The sequence below is a fragment of the Athene noctua genome, chromosome 1, assembly GCF_965140245.1.
Source record: "Athene noctua chromosome 1, bAthNoc1.hap1.1, whole genome shotgun sequence".
NCBI classification, from domain to species: Eukaryota; Metazoa; Chordata; class Aves; order Strigiformes; family Strigidae; genus Athene; species Athene noctua.
Genome location: NC_134037.1, coordinates 129,013,982 through 129,026,898, shown reverse-complemented (window position 1 = coordinate 129,026,898; position 12,917 = coordinate 129,013,982).

The window sequence follows — 12,917 nt, the reverse complement described above, 5'->3', positions numbered from 1 at the left end:
AAGGGGTGATCTGCATCAATTAACTGTCAGGTTAAAGTGTCACTGCTCGTTGGGTGTAATTCAGTGTGACATCTGTGCTCTTAAAGGCTCCCCCAAGTGGTGCCTGAAAGTTTTAGAAAGTGCTGCTACTTCTGGGCTGCTCAGTACAAGAGACATGCAGACATACTGGAGAGAGTCCAATGAAGTCTAGAGAAAAGATGTCTCAGGGGGATCTTATCAATGTATATAAATACCTGAAGGGAGAGTGGAAAGAAGGCAGAGCCAGGCTCTTCTCAGTGGTGCCCAGTGACAGAACCAGAGGCAGGGAGCACAAAGTGAAGCACAGGAGGCACCCTCTGAACATCAGGAAACTTTGTTTTTACTGTGAAGGTGACTGAGCACTGGCACAGGTTGCCCAGGGAAGTTGTGGAGTCTCTGTCCTTGGAGATACTAAAAAACTGTCTTAGACACAGTCCTGGGCAACTGGCTCCAGGTGGCCCTGCCTGAGCAGAGAGGCTGGACCAGATGATGTCCAGAGGCCCCTTCCCACCTCAACCCCTCTGTGACAGATCCTGTGGTTCCCTCTCCTTGCTTGAGAGAGGCTGTGGATGGAAACTTAGGCTCACATTTCTTGGGACCAGTCACCAATGCCTGAATCTGAACCTGACGTAGTTAACAGGTGGTTAAATACTGGGAACAACCTGTGGTGTTTTCTGCTGCATTCTGCTTACTGGCTGTGCTGGCACTTCCAAGTATAACCTCTCCATGAAGCCTTGTCTCTTTTTCCCCGGTCTGCTACTTTCTCTGCATCCAGGTTAAAACTTGGCACATGCAGGAGTTTTGGGGAAATAAAGGCTTGCATCTCCTGGCCTTGGCTACTCAGGCTTATTACTAAAAGCAGACTGTGGCAAGGGTGATCTATGAGTTACCTCTGCTGAAATTGATGTGATCTACAAACTTGGTCACTCCTCAGAGTGCCCTGTGGTCTTCTGTCACACTGTGTAGATCCTGGTGTGAAAGACACTGAAGTTCCTGGTGTTTACCCCAGTTCTCCCCTGACGTATCTGACACAAGGCTAAGTAGATGGCATGTGGTGCTTGACTATAATCAGAGCTGGCTAATCCAACCTTGCAGAGTAATGGGGCCTCCTAGGCTGAAAAACACTAATATTCTGCGATATGTACTCAAAACACTGTTGTTACTTAACCAAAATTATTTATCCTTGCAGCACGGAAAGTGGCTTATATCTGAACATGAGCTTTCTTACTATCCTCTCAGCTCCAAATTCATTAACCAGTTATGCAGTTTAAGCCTATCCAGACTGGCTGGATATGGTGTTATATTCATATATAAATACTTTTATAAATGCATATTTATCTTTCGGGTCAAGGAGAGAGGAGGTTCCCTTCAGGTGTGGATGGCAATGGTAGTAGGTGTAGCTTCCATGGAGCTGCACATGGGTCTGGAAATGGCTTTGCTCTGCTGGGGGTCTCCTGGGGTAGCAACAACCCTATGTTGTTCCTGCAGGCTGGCTCTTGGTTTAAATATTTTTTTTTTGGATGGAGCTTTGGGAGAGATGCTCTGCCCTGGAGGCAGCTGGGAGGGTTTCTGGAGGGCCCTCCTGGAGAGCGCCTGCAGCTCCAGGTCTCACCCCTGAGCACTGTGGCTATGATGTGAGGGACTGTGAGCACAGTAGAGGCCACTGGGGCAAGCAGGACAATGAGGTCATGGCCTTTCTCTTACAGGGATGGGCTTCTTCCTTCGCCATGCTGACATCCTGGTGGGGGCAGCCATCATGGCCAGCCTGGCAATGCTTGTGGCTGCTGGTGCCATGTGCAGGGTGGCCAGGTGGGGACAGCAGCCCAGGAGAAACCTGAGCCCTGAGGAGTCACCAGTGAGGGCTGTGGAGGAGCCTGTGATGGAGTTGCATGACCTGGAGGAGTGTCTGCACCTTGATCCCTTCCAGCTGAAGCTGCGGGCCAGGCCCCCTGAGTGGCTGTGGACCGCCCGGGCCCACCCCGGCCAGGCATATCGGGTTGTCCTGGAGCAGTCCCCCCAACTCTGAGAGGGCTCCAGGGCTCCCCCAAACTCCCTGTGGCTCCTGTGCCGTCACTCCCGCCTTCCCCACTTGACACAAGCCAATGGCTGTGCAAACCCTTGTGCTGTGTTTTATGGACCACAAATATCCCACCAGAGTCTTGCTCAACTTGTAATTTATTTTTTTTAATACTGACTCAGCTTGTGAAACAAAACACTTGCTCCACACCCCTGTACATCTTTTCCTGACTTATTCTGCTTAAGAGCTGCACAGAGCTGTCAGCACATGGAAATTAAACACTTTTTTTTAAGAAAAAAAGATATTTCAGTGCTTAATTAAAAAAAATTAAAAATTATTCTGCATCTCTTCTCAGTGCTGCCTCTTTTTCCCCTGCCCCTAAGGCAGAGCTCTATGGGAAGCCCTGGCATGACCTGAGGATCTAGGGGGGGTTTCTTCCTGCCTGGCTGAGAAACACCCCCAGAGCTTGACTTAAAGTTTTGGGGAGACTCCTGGCCAGTTTGTGGCACGTGCATCCCTTGTCACTGAACTGTGGGGACAGCACTTTTGGTGCTTGTGTGAACAGTAGTTTCTGAAATGCTGGCTGCAGAAAAGCACCACTGCCAAATAAATTCTCCCTGGCAGTAAAGCACAGTTTTCTCCCCAGCTTATCCTGCAGCTGAAGGCTTGTAACTTCCCTGTTTGTCTAGTTTATGGCTTTTAAAATTTGAATTACCTTCCCCCCGACCCCTGCCCCGGGAAGATGTGTGGATGGTGTAGTGGCAAATACCCCACTGGAGGGCACTGTCTGCCACCGAAAACCCAGCAAGGGCGGCTGCTGCTGCAGGGCTGGGCCCCTGTGCTGGCCTGGGCAGGGGCTTCCATATGTGGGGCACAAGCTGGAGCTGGCAGTCCCTGGGTGGACCAGGACTAGTTAGTGCAGCTTATGGATGATCTCTTTGACCAGCTTTGGCCAAGATGTGCTGGGGAGGTGTGGGCTGAACGGAGCAGCTTGCACGTTATGTGCCCAGCTCAGTGTCTGCCCTCCATGGTGACCCTAAAAGGGGCTGGAAAAGGCCCTGATGCATTTTTTTGCAGGGAAGTGGTGAGGGTGCTGGCAAAGGAGGAAAAAGGGAACCTCAGAGGTTTCCCTAGAAAATTTCCATCCTTCCCCCAAAAAAGCAATTCCTATATCTCAGCTGTTGAATTGTGGGAGAAGAAACATTTGCAGCATGGAGCGGGATATGCCAAGGGAGGGGGCTGCAGTATAAATCAGGGTGTTATAAATGCCAACACTCTGCAAAGCCAGGCCAAGATCACGTTACTTGCACTTATGTGATAAAGAAATGAGCATCCCTGGTGCTTGGCTGGTGGCTGAGGTCCCTCTCAGTGAGGGGTGACTGCATTGCTCTCCAATAACAGGCTTATCCAAATCAGATGATGCTGATGAGGTCCTTCTGCCTGCACAGATACATAAACCAGGATGAACACCTCCCTGCACACGCTCTCCCAACAGCAACTCGCTTCAGCACTGTTTAGCACCATCCAGGTTTGGGTACTGATAAGGTTAGACAAAAATAGGTCTCCCAAAGACATCCTGATCATTGCTTCCTTTAACTTGGAGCAATCAGCTCTTACCCAGCATTTTCTATGCATGATTTTCAAAGTATTTGCAAATAGCAGAGAATTAAATGCAAACGTCTCCCTAGGAGGTGGATAAGTGTGTGTAATTTTCCATTGTAACGAGAATGAAACTATTAATGGGTTTGTGCAGATGGTGCTTGTTTCCCTACGTAGGTCAAAGAAAAGCAGCAGGGGCTAAAATAATACTGTCCTTGTTTCAGCTTTAGATTGGGCTGGCCCACTTCTCCCATTTTCCCTCCTTGCTTCCATGAAGGGAGTCTAGGGGCTCTTCATGCTGCAAACTCTGCTCTCGCCCAGAAGTTGTTTGGATCCCAAAGCCAGGAAACTAATGAGCAGGTCAATGCTTCTGCTGACCTTCCAGCTTTTCCAGGAGCAAGGTGAGCCCCAAACTGTGCTCCTGTGTGGGAAGCTAGCTCCTGTGATACTCAGGAGGTTGGTGAAAGCTGTTGTATCTTCCCAACCCTGTGGTGCCATCCAGGAGCGAGTGAAAGGTGCCAACTTACCTTCCACAAACCTTTTGAGCAACCATCCCCTGGCCAGTTAGGAATCCAGTACATCCCACTCTGTCCCATAGCCATGGTGTGTTTTGTCCCATTTTAAGAGGTTTCCTCAAGTTTGGTTATCACCATTGTGTAGACTGCTGGAAAGCATCAGAAGCTCCATGTTCACAACATCGCTCAAGAAGTACCAGAGGAAGGGGTGACACATTGGGAAGGCAGCTGGTGCTTTTGAGAGCTCATGACAGCTCCACTGCATTGCTGCTTCTGCAAGTCACAGTTCTTCAAACTCAAGCGACTGCTTATATATATAAAATAAATATATTTCTACATCTGTGCCACAGCAACATTCTATGAACGCTACACACATCACAAGTGAAATAATTCCTCTCCAGGTAATTCCCATCAGCTTGATCTGAAAATTGCTCTCAGGGTAACCCACAGCTACTGCAGCACAAGGGGTCTTGCAGGTAACCCTGTTTTGGCGCACTGGCAATGATGTGCCATTCCCTGGCTCAGCTTGTTTCAAATACAGATTTGATTTAGGGCTGAGCCAGTCCAGGCATCACCTGGGCCCCATTACCCACCAAGGAGCTACATCAGTGTGTGCAGGGGATGGGCTGCCCCAGCAGATGGTGGGCAGGGAGAGATGCTGGTCTTCAAGCCTGCAAGAGGTGATGTTTTACTGTCTTTAGGGTTTTTTCTTTCTTTTTTTGAATGTGTAGCTCTAAAGAGAGGCAGAAAGGTGACCTGAGATGGAAAGGTGCTGCTGCAAGCCCCAGGCTCTTGGGGCTTCCAGTTCTAATTTGCACCTCTGTGATTTGGAGAAGACAATGCAGAGGTCAGGGACAGGTGTTGGGAGCAAGTGCAGACTTAGAGATGAGCTTTGTGCTTGGCCTTGAGGGAGCAAGGTTTGTCCCGCCCTGTGGGCCAGACCAAGGCAAGGGGTCTGGTTCCAGACCCATGACTGCTCCAGGATGAACAGTCCCTGTGATCCCCAAAGCAGAGGTGCCCTGTCGGGGTGGATGGAGACCCACATTTGGAAGTTTGTCCAGCTGTAAAGTGAGGAGACATCCCGCAGAATCCTTCACTGTACAAGGGTGGGTGGGATGACTGCTTGGCAGCTTTTGGTCTAGGCATCAGAATTTTGAGGTATATACACTGTCTTGTACATGCATGGACACACAGACAAGAAGGAGATGGGCTGGAGGCCTCCTGCTCTTCACATGGAGTGATTTTCTTCCTTTTTTTTAACTGATGCCTCAGAGGAGAGATTGTATGAAAGATCCCCTCTGCATTTGGGTTTTTTTGGTCACAAATTATCTATCATATAGCGGACACGAAGTGTTTTAAGTGCTTAAAAAATCTGATCCATGCTGTGCTAATTCCCAGCCCTGTCTGTTGTAGCTGTATCATTAATAAGCAGATCACCTTCCACACACGGCGTTACGCTACTGCAGAGCACAGCTGGGACTTCTGGCAGCGCCATGAGATTATCTTCCCCCTTAATGGCTCATCCCGGCTTCAGCGTTATAGCTGGGAGGTATATTGTCAGTGATATTATGGCATACCACAGAGATAATAAACTCGAGGATGGAGCTGGTGCTTCCTCCCCAGAGCCTGCACCGCCTGCAGCTGGACCAATGTGTGGTTAGCACAATCCCATCAGCACTTGGCAAGAGGAGATGCAAGGATGGAAATGACTTGCTCTGTCTCTGTGCTATGAGAGGGAAAGAGGTGATGTAGTTCCCCAAAAAACTCCATCAGCTGAGCTGTCACTTATTGAGGACAGGTTTCAGGCTTGATATGTGCAGCACAGGCAGGGAGGAGGAAGAAGACTGGAAGGGTTTCTGTTCCTGGGTAGGATGCCAGCCAGCTGCATCTTTGCTGGCTTTCCCCCATTTGTAGAAATGCAATGTAATCCTTCTCTAATGCAGAGGGATGTCCTACTCGTAACAGCAAACCTTTTATCCCCCATCCACATGAGAAAGAAAGTATGACAACACCTTTTACAGCTCACTCCTAAAGAGAGGCCAGTGGGTTTCTCTGAGATTTTGGGTGCTTGGGGTTTCCGGGGTTGGCAGAGCCAGAAGAGGATGGCCAGGTGATCTTGTGTCCAGCTCCTGAAGTGGGTGTCTCAGAAATGCTTGTTCAGCCAGGCTTAGGCTGGATTCCCAGTCGGAGAGGGCCCTAAGCAAGCAGACTCCAGGTTTGGAGGCTGTGGCTTCTTGGACAATGAGGACAATAGGCATTGTCTGCCTGCCTCTGCTTTGCCCATCACACAGCTTACTCTTAAACCCAGGAGAGGGGAATAACTAAGACTGTGAGGAAAGTCTCCAGTATTTAATTTACCTACTCCAGCCTATTCCCATGCACTAAGATTGCCCAGAATGGTTTTGGCTGCCCCCTCCCTGGAAGTGTTCAAAGTCAGGTTGGACAGGGCTTTGAGCAACCTGGTCTAATGGAAGGTGTCCCTGCCTGTGGCAGGACGCTTGGAACTAGACAATCTTTAAGGTCCTTTCCAACCCAACCCATTCTATGATTCTATGACTTCTTAAATTCACGCTGTAAACCACTGAGGGAAATCCTGTGACTTCCACTGTGGCACAGGCAACTGCTGGGTGATGACCTGGCCGCATGGACCTTGTGGTCCAAGACAAGGATGGGAGCTGATTTCAGCTCATCATTTTTGAATTTCTATTGCTTGCAGTCTGCACTGTATCCCAGGCATGAGGCTCCCACTGGACCACCTTTCCCTGCAGGCGTTCATCTAGACAAAACGTCCTGCTGATGCTCATGAGCTGGCACAGGGGCGAGGAGGAAAGCCCAGTGCAGTGATGTGCCCAGGCAGGGCTTGCTGTAGCCAAACCCACTACAGCAGTGGCTCCATCTGTGCTCAGTGTGAAAGCAGGAGGTGGAGATGGCACGCTGCTTCTCTCCTTATCGGGTGCGAAGTGACAGCGCCTGTCCCTCACAGCTGCACTTTGGAGAAATGTCGGGCTTTTATTGGAAGCATCTAAGGCACATGTGTGATCTGTGTGTGAAACACAGCAGGATTTAGATCCAGACATCAAGCCCATCGTGAGCAGTAGGTGTTACATTTTCCCTGTTAGAATTATCTGCTGTTTTCAGTCACAAATAATGTTGCTTTTTATTTTCCACTGATGCTGAAGGAGATGCATGCAGCCCTGCTTTGCCTCATGAACACCAGGCTGGCTTTAGGAACAGCCTATCCCTCCTTTCCTGCTCTCCCAAGTCAAATAAAGAGGGGCTGAGTTTCTTCCCTCTGCTGCGGGTCAGACTATTGGCATCTGCTCTTCTCTCTCATCTGTGGTGAAATGAATTAATAGACAATAAAACAGGACAAAAGTAAATTTGCTGGATCTGTAAATCTGAATTTTGGCACTACAGTCCAAGATTGACTGGAAGCTCTGCTGCTTCTGACATCCAAAATGAATTTGCCACCTTGCTGTGCAGCGCACTGCTCACTCACAGCCTTTGGCCATACAAAATGATACATTCTGTTGATTTATGGGCCACCAGGTATGATTTCTTTTTCAGCAGGAACTATTCTCTCATGCATTATCACTGAACAACTGCAGTGTGTGCAGAGGTTTCAGAGGGCCTGTGATTAACTTGGAGACCAGGAGATGTCCTAGGAGCTGCGGGGGAGGAACAGTATTTGAATGCCAACTGACTTTTATTTTTTTTAAAAAGATATTTACTGAGTCCTGGTTAAACTCATTCTTCCCAAATGCTTCATCTGATTGTTTTTTTTTCCCCGGGGTTTTGAAGCAGGCAGGGAAAGCCTCATGTAGCCACAGAGCACTGTCCTTGGACATGAATCATCAAGCTAAGGGAGATGTGGAGGCAGTTCGTGTGGGAGACCCCTCACCCTATGCATTTGCATCTGCCTCGTCAGAAAAGGCATGAAGAACAGGAGACACCTCATTCTGCACGTGGTGGCCATGGCTGGTGTCTCAGCCTGGTTAGTGAAAGCAAAAAACAATGTCTGGGGAGAATCGCTGCAAAGGGAGATGCTGGAAAGGAGTTTGGTTTCCTTTCCCATAACCAGCAGAGAGCTGGGAAACGGATGGGGGTGCTCGCAGTCTGCTGGGACACCAGTCGTGTCTTCTGCTGCTCAGGAATGTCAAGTCAGCACATTGGCAGAGGCTGGGATACCTCTGAGGTTATAGCCATGCTGAGGGACATCTCCAGAGGCTCACATGTCCTCGTGTGCCCCAGCAGGTTTAGGCGGATAGCCCTCCTCCCTGCTGACCTCTGCCTCTCACCCTCCTTCTCCACTGCATCTGCATGGTGGGGAGGAACCTCAGACTCATCTAAGCCCTCATTTAAGGTACTAGATGGTAAATGAGCAAAGAGGGGATTTTCATGGACAGATGATAAAGACATGTTTATAGGAGTGGGGCTGAAATCAGAGACCCATAGGACACTTCAGCCTTTGCTGTGATTGCTCCATGTAGCAGCGGCAGTGGAAAGGGCAGGTGGCACCCGGGCACTTGGGGCACCCATGGGCTCCCTTCTCCCCTGGGACAAACCCCATGCCCCTAGGGGACCCAGGCTGTGTGGTGGGGTGACAGCAGGGCTGGGGCATGCTCCGCTGCCTTGCCCTTGTTGAAACAAGGATCCTTGCAGAGGACCAAGCAAGGAGGTAACAAACCTTGAGACAAATGTCTACAGAAATATTCCTCATCAGAGAAGTTGGCTTACTTCTCCTTGTAGTTATTGAGTAATACAGGTAGTAAATTTGGCATGTGGATGTTTGTGCAGCCTGTGCTCCACAGGGCAGGGGCTACCTGGAGACTTTAGCTGGGAAAGATTCTGGAAAAATCCCTGAGAGTGTAATTGTATGCAGTGCATCTAAAAAAGGAGTGGTGGGAGGAAAAAAAAAAAATCTTCCTTCTTCCCATAGATGCTTTTGAGTGCCATTGATGCACTGACTTTGGCTGGATGAAGTTAGCCATGTCCAGAGATGGGTAAACTCTGCTCAACTCTCTTTTCTCCATCTCCTCAGAATAATTTGGATGCATGGCTGTGCTTGTTCTAACCAGACAGCAGGTAAAAAATACTATTGGCTTTGCATTAAGATCTGTGCTTTACTGAATCGGCCAGCCATGTGGCTATGTATTACAGCACTGCTGTTGTATGCAACACTCTCTGCCAGCCTGAGCCTTTCCTGGCCATGACCTTTACATGCAATGTACACATGGGATTTCCTAAAGCAATCCCTTGTAGTAAAGTGTGGAGGCTCCAGCAAGTCCCAGGACCCCATGGGACAGCAGGAATAAGCCCTCCCATAGGCAGGCAAGGCTCATAGTGAGTTGCCTATGCTTGTGTTGCAGAATGTGTTCTTGGAATGACACAAAAGTCTGGAGCCCAAGAATGATGGCAAAATGGTTTCAGGTTATTGCTGCTGTTCAAAAATGCAAGCAGTCATGGGACTGGATGGGTGATGAAAATTATTATAGTTTGGAGAGGCCCTCAATGAAAAGCTTAAGGATTGGTGCAGCTTAATTTAAAGGGGAGAGAAATAAAAGTCTGTGGTAGTGATATATAGCCTAACTAACTGGCTTGTCTCATCGTACAGGAATGAGGGGATGCTCTCTGAAAGCAATCTGCAAAGGCAGACTTTAAACTCATAAAATAAATACTTTTTTATCACGTGAAATGGGGCAGTGGGGTTCACTGACAACAGATACAGCCAAGAGCATGTTCTGCAGTGCCTAAATGGGAGTTAGGTATGGGGGTGAGGACTGAGACAACCCTGAGGACTGAGGTTAAGTGAACATATATGATGAAGGGGTTGAAAGTTTCCTGCTGTAGGCCATAACTGGTGGGAGTGGGGAAGGGGTGTCTTTGCACAGCAGACTAAACCACATGCAGCTGATGTTGTAGCACCTGCAGCTGGGATTAAGCCAGCTGAGGACCTTCCTCTGATCAGTGTCCTGGCCAAAACATGCCTCTCTGTGAGGGGTGATGTGATACTCTGTGGTGGAAATGGCTCCTTGTTCCCCACTGAGCTCTGGAATGTGCTTCTGGGGCTTTGCTGCACTCAGGGAAAAGTGGAAATGTGGTTTTAATGCTGTGGTTTGAATGGCACTAGGCTGGTGAGGCTGTAATATAACCACAAAATGAGGACACTCCCTCCTGGAGAAAGTCTTTTTTACCATATCAGCTCAAGTGCAGAAACTTTTAGCAGTATTTTGTTTACCAACTGGGTGATACTCACCCAAGGGGGTGACTGCAATGTGGAAAAATGCAGAAAATATGGCTATGAAGTTACTTGGGGTTGCTGGGGAAAGCCCCATCTCCCGGAAAGCTCAGGCTACTGAGCGGTGATTCCCACTGAAATTCCCTGGGCAGCCCTTTGAGAACCAGCAATGGTGGCTCAAAAGCCCAAATGTTATTACCTAGACCACGGAATGGCCACCCCGGATGTACAGAGGCTTTGAGTTACCCCAAATCCCTCAACATCAGTTGGAGCTGTGCTGCTGGAGAAAGTGCAGGTGGGGCCACACAAGCTGGTGTGCAGCAAGGCAACCAAGGGCATTGGAGGGAGCACAAGGAGGGCAGGCTTGGGAAGCCTGTGGCTTTGCACCTGAGCAGCTTTTTGGATGAAAGCTTTAAATTAAGATATCCCATGATGCAGGTTTGAGGACAGACAGTGACAATGCAGGGAGGCTCAAACAGTTTCCAGTTAGGCACCGCCATGCTGCGATGGGAGGTGTGGTGGGTGTATTAAGGTAGATATATTCGCATCAGCTTCTAATTAACCAGGCAGAGCAGACAAATGAAGCTTGCTCTGTTGTAAAAAGAGGGTGTTTTAGTTCTAGCCTGGTCTAAAAGCCTGTTCTCCAATTTCCCCCATCTTCAGAGGCTGAGGCTCCCAACCCACCCTGTGGATATCACACAAGAGTTTGATTTCTTTGTTTGAGCTGCTGCCACGTACACAGTTATTACCTGCAGATGTGTGTATGCAAGTATGGGCTCTGCAGGGATGGAGCGGAGAAGCTGGCTTTGTGGGGGTGAGGAGCACTGTCTAAATAGCAAAATTTCCTGGAAGGATGCAGCACATACTGTGAATTGGGTCTGTTCCCAGAGCATCTTAACTTGCAAGTGATTAACTGTTAATTATTATGCTATAAATTACTTAATAAATGAGTATTCTTCACAGCACCTATTGTACCACATGACATCTGCTAAGCTGTGTGAAATACACATAATTACTGTCACAGAAATGTAATTATAGCTCTTCCCCCAAAAAATTCTTGTGCAGCTGCCAGCTGTGGCACGGGCACTTGGCCCAGGGCGATGCGCAGGCAGTGCCACCATGCACCACCAGCCACCTTGTCCCCACCTCCAATTCTGCTTTCAGCAAATGCCGGGATTCAACCTACAGAAGGCAAAAAACCTGCCCAGCTGCATATAAACCTTGGCATCAGGCTTAAAAGCACCCCGAGGATAACATTAAGATCTCCATAGTTAGCTTTAGAGAAAAGAAAAAAAAAATCCTACTAAACATACTGATTTTATCCCAGTTTTGTTTATAAATGTTTTTGCTTTATAAGGTTTTAGTAGTTAAAACTCCAAGGAAGAGTGCATTCTCCTGCTGGGGTACTTCAGTTCAAAACGTTTTTCCAGTGACCTAACTTTGTTTATGGCCCCGAAGAGGGAGAGGTGGAGTCTCTTAACTGAGATCATCAAAATATTTGTGCTGGTATGTGCATTTTAGACCTGCCCTTGAAATTATTCAGCTTAGCTGTGGTTTGACTTGTTTTGGGCATTTGAGCTTTAATTTTTCCCCCTAGTTCTTGCTGGTCTGACTTGTGGTAATTGGCTGTGGGACTGTGCAATTGTGGGTTTGGGTGTTTTCAATTGGTTTTTGGGGACATGCAGTGGTCTGGTCTTGCTCAGAGGTGGAACAGGAAATAGGGATGGGAGAGTGCAGCAGAAAAACATCTGCATGGGGCTGAGCAAGTGCAACAGTTTAAACTTATTTAAGAGGTTTTCTAACATACGGAGCCAAAGTGCCTCTCTTAGGGGTGGGCTGCACATGTGAGAGATACATTGCAGTAAAGATGTGCTTAATAATGCTAACTGTAGTAGGATTTTGGTCTTAGCTTCTACAGTTAAACTACATGGTCACAGTGATCATGGGCAATTTTGTTCTAGGATTTCCAGGTTCTTCTGTATGTCCCTCAGGCCTTGTCATGCTCTCCTCCTTTCCACTCTGGAGACAGATCATGGAAAAGACCTGATGCGGATTCAAAGGTACAACCTGAGAGCATTTAAAGTGATCAGATTTTATTTTTTTGAACGGGATGATGGGCATTTAAATCTCTTAAAGCAGATGGCTGAAGTCAGTATATCCTGGAGAAGGAGCCGCATGCTGCATCTCAGCCAAGAGGTTGTCCTCCCACTGCAGAAAGTTTTGCAAGGCGCTTTTTGTTGCTAGTTCAATTTGCTACACAACACACCGCCTTAAAATCTGGGTCTCCAGCCATATCTCCCAGCCATAAATGAGGAGAAAAATAATCCCTATTCTATCATAACTGGTGGGCGGTAAACTACACTACACCAACCCATACTGCCTCTCCCTGTGCCCATGCTGATTACGTGGCATCTACTGCATCTCCCCATTGACAGGTTCTGGTACAGACTGCTTATATATTTTTTTCCATTTTAAGGAGAATGAAGGCACCTGAGATAGAAGGTTTAGATGACTTGGGAAAGTTTCAGCA